The 13,260-nt window shown below is 41.6% G+C and overlaps 1 long non-coding RNA gene across 1 annotated transcript; it reads left to right on the top strand.

Moving 5' to 3' along the window:
- The first annotated feature begins 6,798 nt into the window (after positions 1-6,798).
- Positions 6,799-12,317, top strand: LOC144454966 (uncharacterized). The gene is made up of 2 exons (XR_013483529.1): positions 6,799-7,019; positions 9,102-12,317. It is a non-coding gene; the product is annotated as an uncharacterized LOC144454966 (long non-coding RNA).
- The last annotated feature ends 943 nt before the right edge of the window (positions 12,318-13,260 follow it).

Below are 13,260 nucleotides of genomic sequence, written 5' to 3'. Positions count from 1 at the left end.
TCATTTGACTTTTCAGGTCTCGTTTAAGACCTCCTCGAACCCTCCCCGAGCTGAATTCCTTCTCCTTTAGGAGTCCTTTAGCTTTAACTTTTTACTTCCCCTTCCGCTTCTCCAGTTGTCCCGAATTTCTACTTCCCAAGTCCAATCTCTGGCCTTCACAATTCCAAATCACTTGCAGAGTTCCATCTCCTTATTCTTCAGTTCAAGCTCTCCTTCTCCTGCCCCTTTCCTCTTCCTCTCACAAGCAACCAGAGGTAGCACATGTTAATACGTGGTCTGAACAGTCAGATGAAATCTTTTCTTGGCAATAAGGCGCCCAAGTAACGCTAGATCTGGGCAGGTAGGCCTTCATTTGCTGCATTTTCTTTGGATGGTTAGGTCCCCATGTTGTTGGGTCTGGGCACCCCGACTCCCACCCCCATCCTCAACCCACTAAAACTGCATCTGCATTGTTACATTGGGTCTGTACAATTAGGGCCCAGTGTTAAACTGAGCCTGGACAATTAGGCTCATATATTATATTGGTCTGGAAGGTTAGCTTCCTGAACAGGTAGGATCCCATTTCACTATGAGTCTGTCAAGTTAGGTCATTGGGTTACATTGAGCCTGGAAAGTTAAAATCCCATGTAATAGTAGGCCTGTGCAACCAAGCTTCATTTCTTTCCCCTATCTCCTGCTACCTGGTACATTAAGCAAGATTACTGAATTACAATTGTTCTTTTATCTGTAAAACTAGGACCACCACTCCAGTATCTTTGCCAAAAACAACAACAAAAAAGCACGACAAAAAGCAAAAGAGGTCTTGAAAAGTCAGACACAACTGAAAATTTTTGTACAGATACCTCCTTTTTCACTTTTGATAATACTTTCAGGTGGTTCAAAGGGTATGATTATTTTTATAATATTTACTTTGTACTGCCAAATTGCTCTCCAAAAAAATTCTATCAGCAATGGATGAAACTTACCTGTTTCTCCACATCTTTGCAAATACTGAACTTTCAATTATTTCCCTTCATTGTATGGGGATAAGGTGGTACCTCAAAGCTATTTAAATTTTTATCTCTTTGATTTTTATTGAAGAAGAGAGCATTTTTTCAAGTGATTGTTAATACATTGGATTTCTTCATTTGAAAAATTTCAAGTCCTATCCTTTGACCATTGTGGACTTGGAATTATCTGTCTGATAGATAGTGCAGCGCTTTGACTGAATCCAAACTTCACAGAACAAATCCCCTTAATAAAAGGATTTGTTCTGTAAAACTTGGACTCTGACAAAAGGCCACACCAGAGGACCTAGAAGGCCACATGTGGCCTGGAGGCCTGGAGGTTCTCCACCCCTGATCTATCACCTTGACTCTTTCATACTTCCTTATAGGTTTCAGATCTTAATTTTTTAATCTATCATATTTGCTATAAATATTTCCATGAATCCATTATTTTTGTTTCTTTAGTTACACTGGTTTTTGTTATACAGAGTAATTATATTTCCATCTAATCAAGAACATCCATTTTGTGCCTAATAATATTTTGAAAAAATTTCATCTCTCCTCCACAATTGAGATACTTTATTCTAATTTCCTCATCTTTTTATAGCTTGATTTTAAATATTTAAGTCCCTCATACAGCTGAAATTCAGTGTTGGAACACCTGTGCCTAAACAAATTGTGGTCCTCCCAATTTTCCCATTTTCAAATAGCCCCACTGCAGGTGTACTTGGTGGTCCCCTGAAGAACGGTCCTGTGACTTTCCACGGTGAGTTCTTGTTTGGTTTTTTTTTCCTTTTTCTATTTTTTTGTTAGGCAATTAGGGTTAAGTGACTTGCCCAGGGTCACACAGCTACTAAGTGTCGAGTGTTTGGTCTGAGTCCAGATTTGAACTCAGGTCCTCCTGACTTCAGGGCTGGTGCTCTATCCACTGCGCCACCTAGCTGCCCTTTGAGTTCTTGTTTGTTGAGAGAATTTTGAGAAAGAAGCAGAAAGACAGGGAAAGAGGAGGCAAAGAGAACACTTGGAAGGAGAAACACCCCACGCCCACCCCGCCCCAGAGCTGCAGCTTGTGGAGGAAAAGCTGAAATGCTAATGGAGCCCTTGATGCCCAGAGACGTCTGAAAGCTGACTTAGTAGTTAAGATAGTTCTCTCTTTGATTGAGGTGGGTTTTCATCTTCAGGGTGACAAAACCCTCCCACTCGTGTGTAGTCTATGACCTAAGTTAATCTACATAGCTTACTATTCTAAAATGCCTTGCTTTGATAAATATGTTTGCTTGCTATCCTGTGAATGGCTTTTGTATAATAAGGATTTAGCAGGAGGAAAACTGAGCTGGCCAAGATTAAGCAAACTGTTTCCCTCTAGGTGTGGGGTGGAACTATCCTTCCTCTGCAGCTGACTAGAGAAAATGGCTTTTAAAAAAATTTTTTAACCCCGATTTTAATGAAAAGAATTAATCCCTGACTCCAAATGTCTGATGTGTAATAGATGTCATTCCACCAATACCCGTCTTGGATATAGGAGAGCAAGGGAGTGATCACCTCCTAGCTAGTCGGATTTATCTTCTATGTATTTTGCTTGTACATAGCTGGTCTCTCCTTTTAGACTGTGAGCTCCCTGGGGGCAGGGACTGCCTTTTGCCTTTTCCTACAGCACTTAACACAGTGCCTGGCAGCACATTGGAGATTAATGAAATGCTTGTTGACTGATTATCTCCGCTTCCTCCTACCCACAAAGAGGGAAATCGAGTTTCCCATACTGTGTCAAATAAAGCTAGTGAGAGTTGGCAGCCTTTCTTTGTACCTATTTTGAGCAAAAATGTTTGTAATGTTTCTATTGCTTATTATGTTGGCTCTTGGCTTGTTAGATACTTTTTATTGCGTTGAGGTGAAATAATCATTCTCTTTAGTGCTTATTTTTATCATGAATAAATCTTGGATTTTTTTTTAAGGCAATTGGGGTTAAGTGATTTGCCCAAGGTCACACAGCTAGTAAGTGTCAAGTGTTTGGTCTGAGGCCGGGTTTGAACTTAGGTCCTCATTATGGGGCCGGTGCTCTATCCACTGAGCCACCTAGCTGCGCCATTTGGGTTTGCTAAAGGCTATTTCTGTATCCATTGATACAAATCTACGCTTTTTTTTTTACTTTGAGGATTCAGTGTTTTATTATGTTAATAGTTTCTGATGTTTAATCAGGTTTCTGTACCTGGCATAAATTTGGCTTGGTCATAATAAAGCATATTCTAGTATATTGCTGTCTTCTATGGGCTAATATTTTATTTAGTTGTAAGTTGGCAGTCTCGAAGTGGCTTTAGTAGTTTTGCAACTATATTCACTAGAGAAATTGAGTTGTAAATCTCTTTTTAATGTTATCTTTCTCTGATTTTAAAATCAGCACCAAATTTACTTCATAAAAGAAATCAGATAATGATCCATCTTTCTCTATATTTATGAATTATTTATGAAACAGAGATTTGTTCTTGAAAAGTTTAGAAGAATTCTGATATGAATCTGATTTGTTTTTGGCTAGGCAACTATTTGATGACTTGTCTTATTTCTTCCTCCAAGATTGGTCTATTTAAATGAGTACTTTTCTGTGGTGTGGGTTTTGGCAATGTTTATGCTTGTAAGTAATCATCTATTTGAATTCTCTAATTTGTTAGACTATCACTGTGTATTCTGTCCCCTAATATTATTGATTTTTGTCGAGTTTGATGTCATCTCTTCTTTTTCATTTGTGATTATAGTAAGGTGTGCCCTCCTTTGGGGGGGGGGGGTTGTAAAATTTGATAATGGCTAAACTTTGTTAGTCTTTTAAAAAAAATTTATCAATTTATGTAAGTTTTATCAATTGAATTGTACTGTCCTCTATTTCTTTTATTTCTTCCCTAAGTCTAATCATCTCCTTGTATTCTTTTGTATTGTTGCTTTGTAGGGCCTTTCTAGGATCATCAATTTTATGCTTAATTGATTTATTTTTTCCCTTTTCTTTCTTCTTAAAGGCACTTAATATAAATTCATCTCTCAGTACAGCTTGGGTTGTATCCCACAGGCTTCATTATATGGTATTATACTTATTGTCACTTAAATTTTCTTCTGCCTTTTTTGAGATCCTTTTTAACCCAATCATTGTTTAATTGATTGATTTTCACTTTCCTTGTAATTATGTAAAATTCTAATTTTTTGTGAGTTTAACATCAGTAAATATGAATATTTCATTATACAAAGAATAGCAAGAAGGCTTGGGCATAAAACTCTGAACTTCTGTTAAGTGCACTTTTTAAAAATGTATATTAAATTGAGCATGACACTAATATTAATGCCCTACTTGGCTCATCTGTGTCTTCTGAACTTCCTTCTGCCATTTGTGTAGTTTTTGAAATAGATTTTTATTAGTATCTTTTGTTTTAACATCACAGAATATATCCCTCCACTTTCCCATCATCAGAGAGCTATTCCTTATGACAAAGGCTTTTTTAAGAAGCAAGGAAAAAGAAGAGAAAAAAAATTCGGTAAAACTAATTTATACATTGAAAAAAACCTGACATATGCAATGTTGCATACTTTGGACTTCCCATTTTCAAAAAGCAGTGCAGGGAGGTGTCTTTTCATATCTTTGGGGCCAAGCTTGTTCTTTGTAATTTTGCAATACCTACTTTCTTTTTTTAAATCAAATTTTGTTGAAATTTTTTGTTTTCACATTGCCTGAGTTTCTCCTAGTATCTCTCCCCCCTTCTCTCCCAAAGAGCCATCTTATGTAACAAAGAATATGTTTTCTTTTTTTTTCACTTTGGTGAATTTTTTAATGTAATATTTTCTCCAGTTACATGCAAAACAGTTTATAACATTCATTTTTTAAAATTTTGAGTTACAAATTCTCTCTCTCCCTCCTCTTCCCCCCTCCCATTGAGAAGGCAAGAAATTTGATATAGAGGATATATGTGTAGTAATGCAAAGGATATTTCCAAATTAGATGTTGTGAAGGAAAACACAAATGAAAACAAGAAAATTTAAAAAGTTTTAAAAGAATGCTTTGCTTTGCATTCAGACTATATCAGTTCTTTCTCTGGAGGTGGATACCATTTTCATCATAAGTCCTTTGGAATTGTCTTGGATCATTGTATTGCTGAGAATAGTGACTCATTCACAGTTGATCATCATACAAATGTTGCTGTTACTATGTACAATGTTCTCCTGGTTCTGCTCATTTCAGTTTGTATCAGTTCATGTAAGTCTTTACAGTTTTTCTGAAAGCATCCTGCTTGTCACTTCTGAAATCACAATACCATTACATCACAATCATATATAGCAGTTTGTTCAGCCATTTCCCAATTGCTGAGCATCCCCTCGATTTCCAATTCTTTGCCACCACTAGAAGAGCTACTATAAATATTTTTGTACATATAGGTCCTTTTCATTTTTGTTTTTATCTCTTTGGGTTACAGACCTAATAGTGGTGTTGCTCGGTCAAAGGGTATGCCCAGTTTTATAGCTCTTTGGACATAGTTCCAAATTGCTTTCCAGAAAGGTTGAATCAGCATACAACTTCACCAACATTGCATTAGTGTCTCTATTTTCCCATATCTCCTCCAACATTTGTCATTTTCCTTTTCTCTCATATTAGCCAGTCTGATAGGGGTGGGGTGGTACATCAGAGATTTTAATTTGCATTTCTCTAAATAATAGTGATTTAGAGTACTTTTTCATATGACTGTAGATAGCTTTGATTTCTTTATCTGAAAACTGCCTATTCATATTTGTTGACCATTTATCACTTGGGGAATGACTTGTTTTTTTATAAATTTGACTCTTTTCTATATATTTGAGAAATGAGGCCTTTATCAGAGAAACTTGCTGTAAAAATTTATGATTACTGTGTATTTTCCTCCATCTTATTTTCTCTCTGTTTATCCTATTCTCTCTTTCTCTCTCTCTCCTTTCACCCTGTCTATCCTCAAAAGTGTTTTGCTTCTGACTACTGCCTTCCCCAACTGGCCCTCCCTTCTATCAGCACCCCCCACAATTCCCTTCCTCTCCTACTTTCCGGTGGGGTAGGATAGATTTCTATACCCAACAGAGTATATGTATGTTTATTCCCTTTTATACAATTCAATGAGAGTAAGGTTCAAGTGCTTCCCCCACCACCACCACTTCCTCTCCACTGTAAAAGGTCTTTCCTGCCTCTTTTATATGAGATATAATTTACGGGACACATAGGCATGTTTGTAGACGATAAAAAACGCAGAAAAAAAAATTTAAGGACCAACTGTGTTGGCATGGGAAAGAAAAACTAGCTGGTAAGCCAGCCCTGAGGCCTTGCAGATGCCCCAAACGTTACTCTTTCAGATCCTCAGCCTCCCTAACCCCTTCCCACCTCACCCCGCAAAAGAAATGTGAGGAGGGTTGGCCTCCAGACGGAGCTGGGGGCCAGAATTGATCCTGGCGGCGCCCACCTCTTTGCCTCTGGCCCTTTCCCAATAAATAATTTAAAAACTCATTGAGGTGCATTGAATTACTGCCCACCTCCACGCCCAAAGGCTTGACGCTTTACGTAAGGGAGAGATTGCGGGCGGGGTTCAGTTTCCCCCTTCCTCAGAATCGCGAAGCTTGAGCTAGCAGCAACTCGGGCCAGCAGGCTTGGTACCCAGGCAGACTTGGTGCCGAGGCCCTAATTCTGCCGCTCTCATTGGCCAGCTTCTGGACCAATCACAGGAGCCCATGCAGGGCGAGGCTCTAGGGAAGCGTTCCCGTTGGCTGGGCGCGAAGACCAATGGGAGCAGCCTACAAGGGGAGGCTGCTCACCCTCCCCGGTTTTTGTCAGTCAGAGGGTGACCGCAACTGGGCTGAGCTTGGCGACTCCTGGCGCTCTAGGCGGCCCCAGCTGCGAGGAAGGAGCTGGGCCTTGCTGGGCCGCATCTCGGGCTGCCCGATGGCGGTGGCCGAGACTCGAGGACCTTCGACGCGACTGCTCCAGGCCCGCTCCGGGGGCCTTAGGCCGGTCTTTCAGAGGGCGCGGAAACCGCAGCAAGAGCGGTGAGAGGGGCCGCAGCTCTTTAGGGGAAGGGAGCGGGGAGCGATAAGAGAGAAAGGAGTCGGCTGCAGGAGCAAAAGAGGGGAAGGGGCAAGAGAGAGGAGGGGGCCGGCAGCGGGGGCAGAAGAGGAGGGTGGATGAGGCAGGAAAGGGGATAGGGGTAGGGGAGAGGAGAGGAGGGAGCGGGAGTAGGAGTAAAAGAGGGGAGGGGGCCGCTGCAGGGACAGAAAAAGAGGGTGGAGGGACAAGAAGGGGGAAGGGGTGGGGACAGGAGCAGGGAGAGGAGGGAGCGAGAGTAGAAGCAAAGGAGGGAGGGGGCCAGCAGCAGGAGGAGAGGAGGAGTAGGAGCAGGAGAGGGGAGGGGGCCGGCTGCAGGAGCAGGAGAGGGGAGGGGGCCGGCTGCAGGAGCGGGAGAGGGAAGGGGGCCACCTGCAGGAGCGGGAGAGGGGAGGGCCGCCTGCAAGAGTAGAGGAGGGAGTAGGAGAGGGGAGGGGGCCAGCTGCAGGAGCAGGAGAGGGGAGGGGGCCAGCTGCAGGAGTGGGAGAGGGAAGGGGGGCCACCTGCAGGAGCGGGAGAGGGGAGGGGCCGCCTGCAAGAGTAGAGGAGGGAGTAGGAGAGGGGAGGGGGCCAGCTGCAGGAGCAGGAGAGGGGAGGGGGCCGGCTGCAGGAGCGGGAGAGGGAAGGGGGGCCACCTGCAGGAGCGGGAGAGGGGAGGGGCCGCCTGCAAGAGTAGAGGAGGGAGTAGGAGAGGGGAGGGGCCAGCTGCAGGAGCAGGAGAGGGGAGGGGGCCACCTGCAGGAGCGGGAGAGGGAAGGGGGCCACCTGCAGGAGCGGGAGAGGGGAGGGGCCGCCTGCAAGAGTAGAGGAGGGAGTAGGAGAGGGGAGGGGGCCACCTGCAGGAGCGGGAGAGGGGAGGGGGCCACCTGCAGGAGCGGAAGAGGGGAGGGGGCCACCTGCAGGAGCGGGAGAAGGGAGGGGCCACCTGCAGGAGCGGGAGAGGGGAGGGGGCCAGCTGCAGGAGCGAAAGAGGGGAGGGGGGCCACCTGCAGGAGCGGGAGAAGGGAGGGGCCCCCTGCAGGAGCGGGAGAGGGGAGGGGGCAGTGAGAGGGAGGAGGGCGGGATCAGGAGAGGGGAGGGGGCGGAGAGAGGGAGGAGGGCGGGATCAGGAGAGGGGAGGGGGCGGAGAGAGGGAGGAGGGCGGGATCAGGAGAGGGGAGGGGGCGTGGTGAGTTCTCTGGAAAGTCTGAAACTGGACCAATCTTTTTCTCTTCTTTAAAATCTGTCTTTTTCTTGCTGGCCAGTTCTTCTGAAGTTCCAACCTTTGACGTGATTTTCTCTGTTAGGAATATGTGATGCAAATATCTGTATGTCTGTATGTCTTTCTGACCTTCTGGCTCGGCGACTCTCCTTTTGGCTTCGTCACTTCTGAGTCTTCCCCCCCCCCCCCCAGCTGCGATGCGGTGCGGTGGGTGGGATAGGGTTCGATTGTACTTGGCTTGTTCTGTCTCCCGGTAGCCTGTACACCATACACCTGAACAATGAAGCAAATTGAAAGCCAGCAGTTTACACCCCCACCCCTCCCTCCTTGGTCTCAGTCTGGAAGCAGTGGTGCTGTGGGCGGCCTTGCATTTGACACTTGCTTCCTCTTTGCTTAACCTTGGCCAAGGCACTTCTCTGCACCTGAATTGCCTTATCATTAAAAACTAGATTACCCTTCTAGCTCGAAATCTACGATTTTCATAATAATGCCTAGCAGAGATTTGTTTCATCTCTATTTAAAAGTTTACATGTCATATTTTTTAAAAGACATCTATTTGGTAATGTCTCATAGCATATGATAGAGTCAAATATTTGATTAGAATGATGTTAAAGAAGTCTGAAACCGGTATTTTCCTTTTTTGCAGTAGTTATAAAATAATTAAAATGTATATGGCTTTAAATTTTTTTTTTAAAAGCAGTTTGGTTATATTTTGGTTATATATTCCCTGGATTCTTTTCTCCTGGTGGGGGCCATTGTTCAGTAGCTGGTGTGAGCCATCTCAGGCTTGAAGCCACTCTGTGTTTCTAACATGTACAAACCATAGTTTGCAGCTTTATGAGAACGAGCCAAACTAGGAGGCCTGGAGGTCAAGGAGATGAAGCTCACTCACTTCCTGGAAGGTTAGGATTGTTTTGGTACCATACTGGCCACTTCTGGCCCACAGGGTTAGGCTTTGGGGGAAAAATAGTATTCTTAAGCCTCTCAACTATTATTGGTGATTAGTAAGCTGGGTTTGTCCTGCCAGTGGGACACCAGCCCCTGAATGTATATGTTGTTCTCTTGGGTTTGTTTTTGCATTTCAAAGTTCTTCCCCAACTCCCATCTTTATATCAGAATCAGGACTTGAAAGTCCTCTCTACCGGAGCACTAGAGTGTAGCAGGAACCAGATTCAAGTGGAATTGGGAAATGTTTAACAAAAGAAATAAAAATACAGGAGAACACTGATGATGTTACTATTTGGTTTTCGAAGTCAATATGCAGTCTGCTGGGATCCTTAGTTTAGGAGTTTGACGTCACTGCCCTATTCCATTAAAGGTGCATTTTTTTCCCCTGTAGGGTTAAACTTGGCTTTGCTGGATAAGGCATCCTTGGTTGTAAACCTGTATTTTTTGCCTTTTGGAATACTGTATTTCAAGATCCTTCCTTATTTATAATGCAGGTTGCCAGGTCTTAAATGATCCTGCCTTCGGTTCCTTGGGTAACAGGGATTACTGGCCCCCACTGTCTGCAGGCCAAGTATATTACATTTCACCCCTTGCTGAGGGTTCTGTGATACCCTTAAGAAGGTCTAGGGGTGATGTGTGTAGTTTCTGTCATTGGCTGAAGCCCCTATCAGTTCGTGTTCTCCCAATTTTAGGGGTCCCCAGAAGCCTAGTTCCATTTAACCACTTAACAATCCAATTAGCTTTTTACAAAGTAACATTTACTTCCAAAGTATAGCAAGAATAAACACACAGATAATAGCCCCCAGACCCCCTTAGTTGGAGGAGAGGAGGTAGACTGATATCACAGTTTAGCTCAATTCCTATATAGCATTAATCCCATTAAGTTCTAAGTTCAACCTCTATTCCCCCACTTTGGGCTTCCGTCCCAGGACCCTGGTTTCCCAGAGTTTCCCTACTGTGCTAGTGGCACCATCTGGCCTGCAATCCTGGCTCCACGGTCTCCTGACTCAAGCCTCTGGGTCTGGGGGTCCGCTTCCTGCACCTTGGACTGAAAAGGACAAATAAAACACACCCAAACCCAAGGCCTGTTTCTTAGGACCATAGACCTAAAAGGAGGGGGAGGTTCCCTTCTCTCCCCAGTTTAGTTCATGGTCCCCACCCCCAGGTGCCTCTTGTCAGGTGTTGTAGCTACAAAACCGATGGACCAAGGCCACCACAGGATGTCTGATGTCTCCCCCATGGGGGGTGATCTGGGCATGCCCCAAAGCCCCATTACAAATAGAATACAATAGGTAGGATTACAAAGGAAATCAATTATATGGAAATACTACCTGGAGCTGTGATCACCTGCAATCTAGTAGTGAGCCTAGTAACAACAATCATTTCAAAGTCATGTTGAGTGTAAATGTAACAGCAGTAACGGGATGGGAAAATATCTGAGATTTCTATTGATGACAAAGTCGAGGGGTCCAGCTAGTACTGTGGTTTGGTACCTACATACATGCTTTAAGGAAATACTAAATTGCAGTTAGAGATTAGCAAACATAATGATGTCATTTCCCCCCCACTCAAACTCCCAGACTCTTGTCTCATTCATGTTCCATGGATTCCAAGTTAAGAACCCCTGATCTAGAGTTTTGGGCACTGGAATATTTCTTTATTGCCATGTAGACTTTATCCCTTATTTTTTAGGACACCATGAAATTCTATTATGTTTGGATTCCATAAATTAGCCACTTTCCCTTTGGAGATATAGGTTGTTTCAGATGTTTGTTCCTGGTTTCACATATTCCTCTATTATGTTAAAGAAAAATCCTTCCAGTTACATATTACTTTGGATTTTTAACATGAAAAAATGGTCATATGTTATTAAAGATATTTTCTATAGTGACAGCATATTATAGAGCAGACTACCCCACACTCCTGAATGGGCAGCCCAAACCAGATTAAAGTATAATTGGGAAGTATTTCACAAAATAAATAAAAATACAGATAATGTTAATTTGGTTTCCTAAGTCAATATAGGGCAGGATATGCAAGGATCTTTACTTTTAGTGGCCCTGTTTCTATTTCAGTTTGCCACCATTGTTGTGGAGGAAAGACTACTGGATTTGGAGTCAAATACTGGTACTATTTGCCTTTCAGGGTGCTTTTGAGGATGTTTATGATGTTCTTTGGGAACAGGACATGTGTGCAAATATGAACTTATTATATAAATGTCAGGTATTTACAACCATCATTATTATTTTTATGAATTTTATTTTATTATGTGGGCTCTTTTCCTAATATTGAAATACCCTTACATTACTGGTATTACTTCTGTTTAATTATAGGGCTCATGTTTTGTTTTTTTTTCTATTGCTGTATTTTATTTGACAGTGTTTGTTATATCTAATATTTTTGCATTGATATTTCTTAACACTATTGATCTGTAGTTCTCTGTCTGCCTTATCCTCAACAGGTCTGCACATCAGGACCATATTTACTTCATAGAGTCAGGGAGAGCACCATCTTTTTCTTTTGTTTTGGACTGCTTTGATATAATTCATTTCTGAATACATGTGGTCTTAGCGTCATCCTTTTATCTGGCAGCTCAATAATGATTTGCTCAGCTATTCTTTCTGATAGTGTTTTTATATAGGTTATTTATTGCTTATTTTGTCAATTTGGGTATCATTTTTTATAAATAATTATTTCTATATCTGTTTTGTTGCCATCTGTGTATGTAACATTCTCAATTTTCACTATATCATCTTCATTCCTTGTGATTTTCCCCCTTTCTCTTTTCTGATTTTATATTTGGGTTTTCTTCTTTGTGATTATATTTGCTAATGATTTATCCATTTTATTTGTCTTTTTTAAAACAGCCAGCTGTTTTATTAATTCAGTTGTCTTTTTATTTGAAAAGTGTTTTGGTTCATTTCTCCTTTAATTCTAGCAATTTTCTGTTTTGGTCTCATTTTGGAGGCATTGATCTGTTCGTTTTCAGTTTTAAAAAACTACGTCAACTCAGATACTTCCTATTTTTTCTCTGGTTATAAATTGGCTACTGAGTATTGCTTTAGCTATGTCCAATAAAGTTGATATTATATAATTGTGGTTTTCTGTAATTAATTTGATTTTTAACACATGCATTATTGAGACATGTTTTAGTTTCCATAAAGGCCTTCATTTATTAATTGTATTTCTCCTTTCAATAACTTTTTATTACATAATGATTTTAAAATAGGTTTAAAACTTATTTATTCGTTTTGTCCATTTTTGTGAATGATTTGTATGTATTTGGAAAAAAGGTATATTCTCTTCCTTCTCCCCATTGAGTTCTCTCTATCAAATCTACTTTTTTTAGCACTCTATTCACATCTGTAATTGCTTTCTTACTAATCTTTTTTATTTGATTTGTCATTATGTTAGCAGGATGTTGAAGGTTCCCACTGTTTATTGTATTACAAGCATTTTTTTTTTTTTGGTAACTCAATTACATTTTCATTTATAAATTACCCTGCTGTGTCATTAGGTACATATATGCTTACGATTGATATCCTTTTCATTGTCAATGACACTTTTTTATTTTTCTTCATTTTTAGATATTTTTATTTCTATTAAGTTCAAATATTTGAATAAAAATACAATAAGTGAAAAGAAACTAAGCAAAAAAGTAATTGTGAATGATTATAATGTAACTCTGCGCGTCTTTTATTTACCAGAAAGAGACTGTGTGTAAACTTTTTCTAAGGTCTTAACAAAGATGGTTTATGCATTTGACATAATTCCATTGCTATTAATATTGTCTTTCTGTCTTTTTATGAGAGGCAGCGTGGAAAAGCGAATAGGGAGCTAGTCTTGGATCCAGGAAGACCTGGGTTCAAGGCCTACCTGTGACTGGTCACATGACTGTGGGCAACTCATGTGACTTGTTAGTTTTCTAGGCAACTTTCTAAGGCTCCAAGTTGCTGTCCTTCCTTGGTAGGGGGCGGGGCTTCCTTACCTCAGAGTTCCCTATTACAGTGAAATGCTAGGTCCCATACCCATCCTGG

The sequence above is a fragment of the Phascolarctos cinereus genome, unplaced genomic scaffold (assembly GCF_003287225.1).
Source record: "Phascolarctos cinereus isolate Bilbo 61053 unplaced genomic scaffold, phaCin_HiC Scaffold_8;HRSCAF=390, whole genome shotgun sequence".
Lineage (NCBI taxonomy): Eukaryota > Metazoa > Chordata > Mammalia > Diprotodontia > Phascolarctidae > Phascolarctos > Phascolarctos cinereus.
The sequence above is the reverse complement of the archived record's forward strand: the minus strand, read 5'-3'. Positions and strand labels throughout refer to the sequence as shown.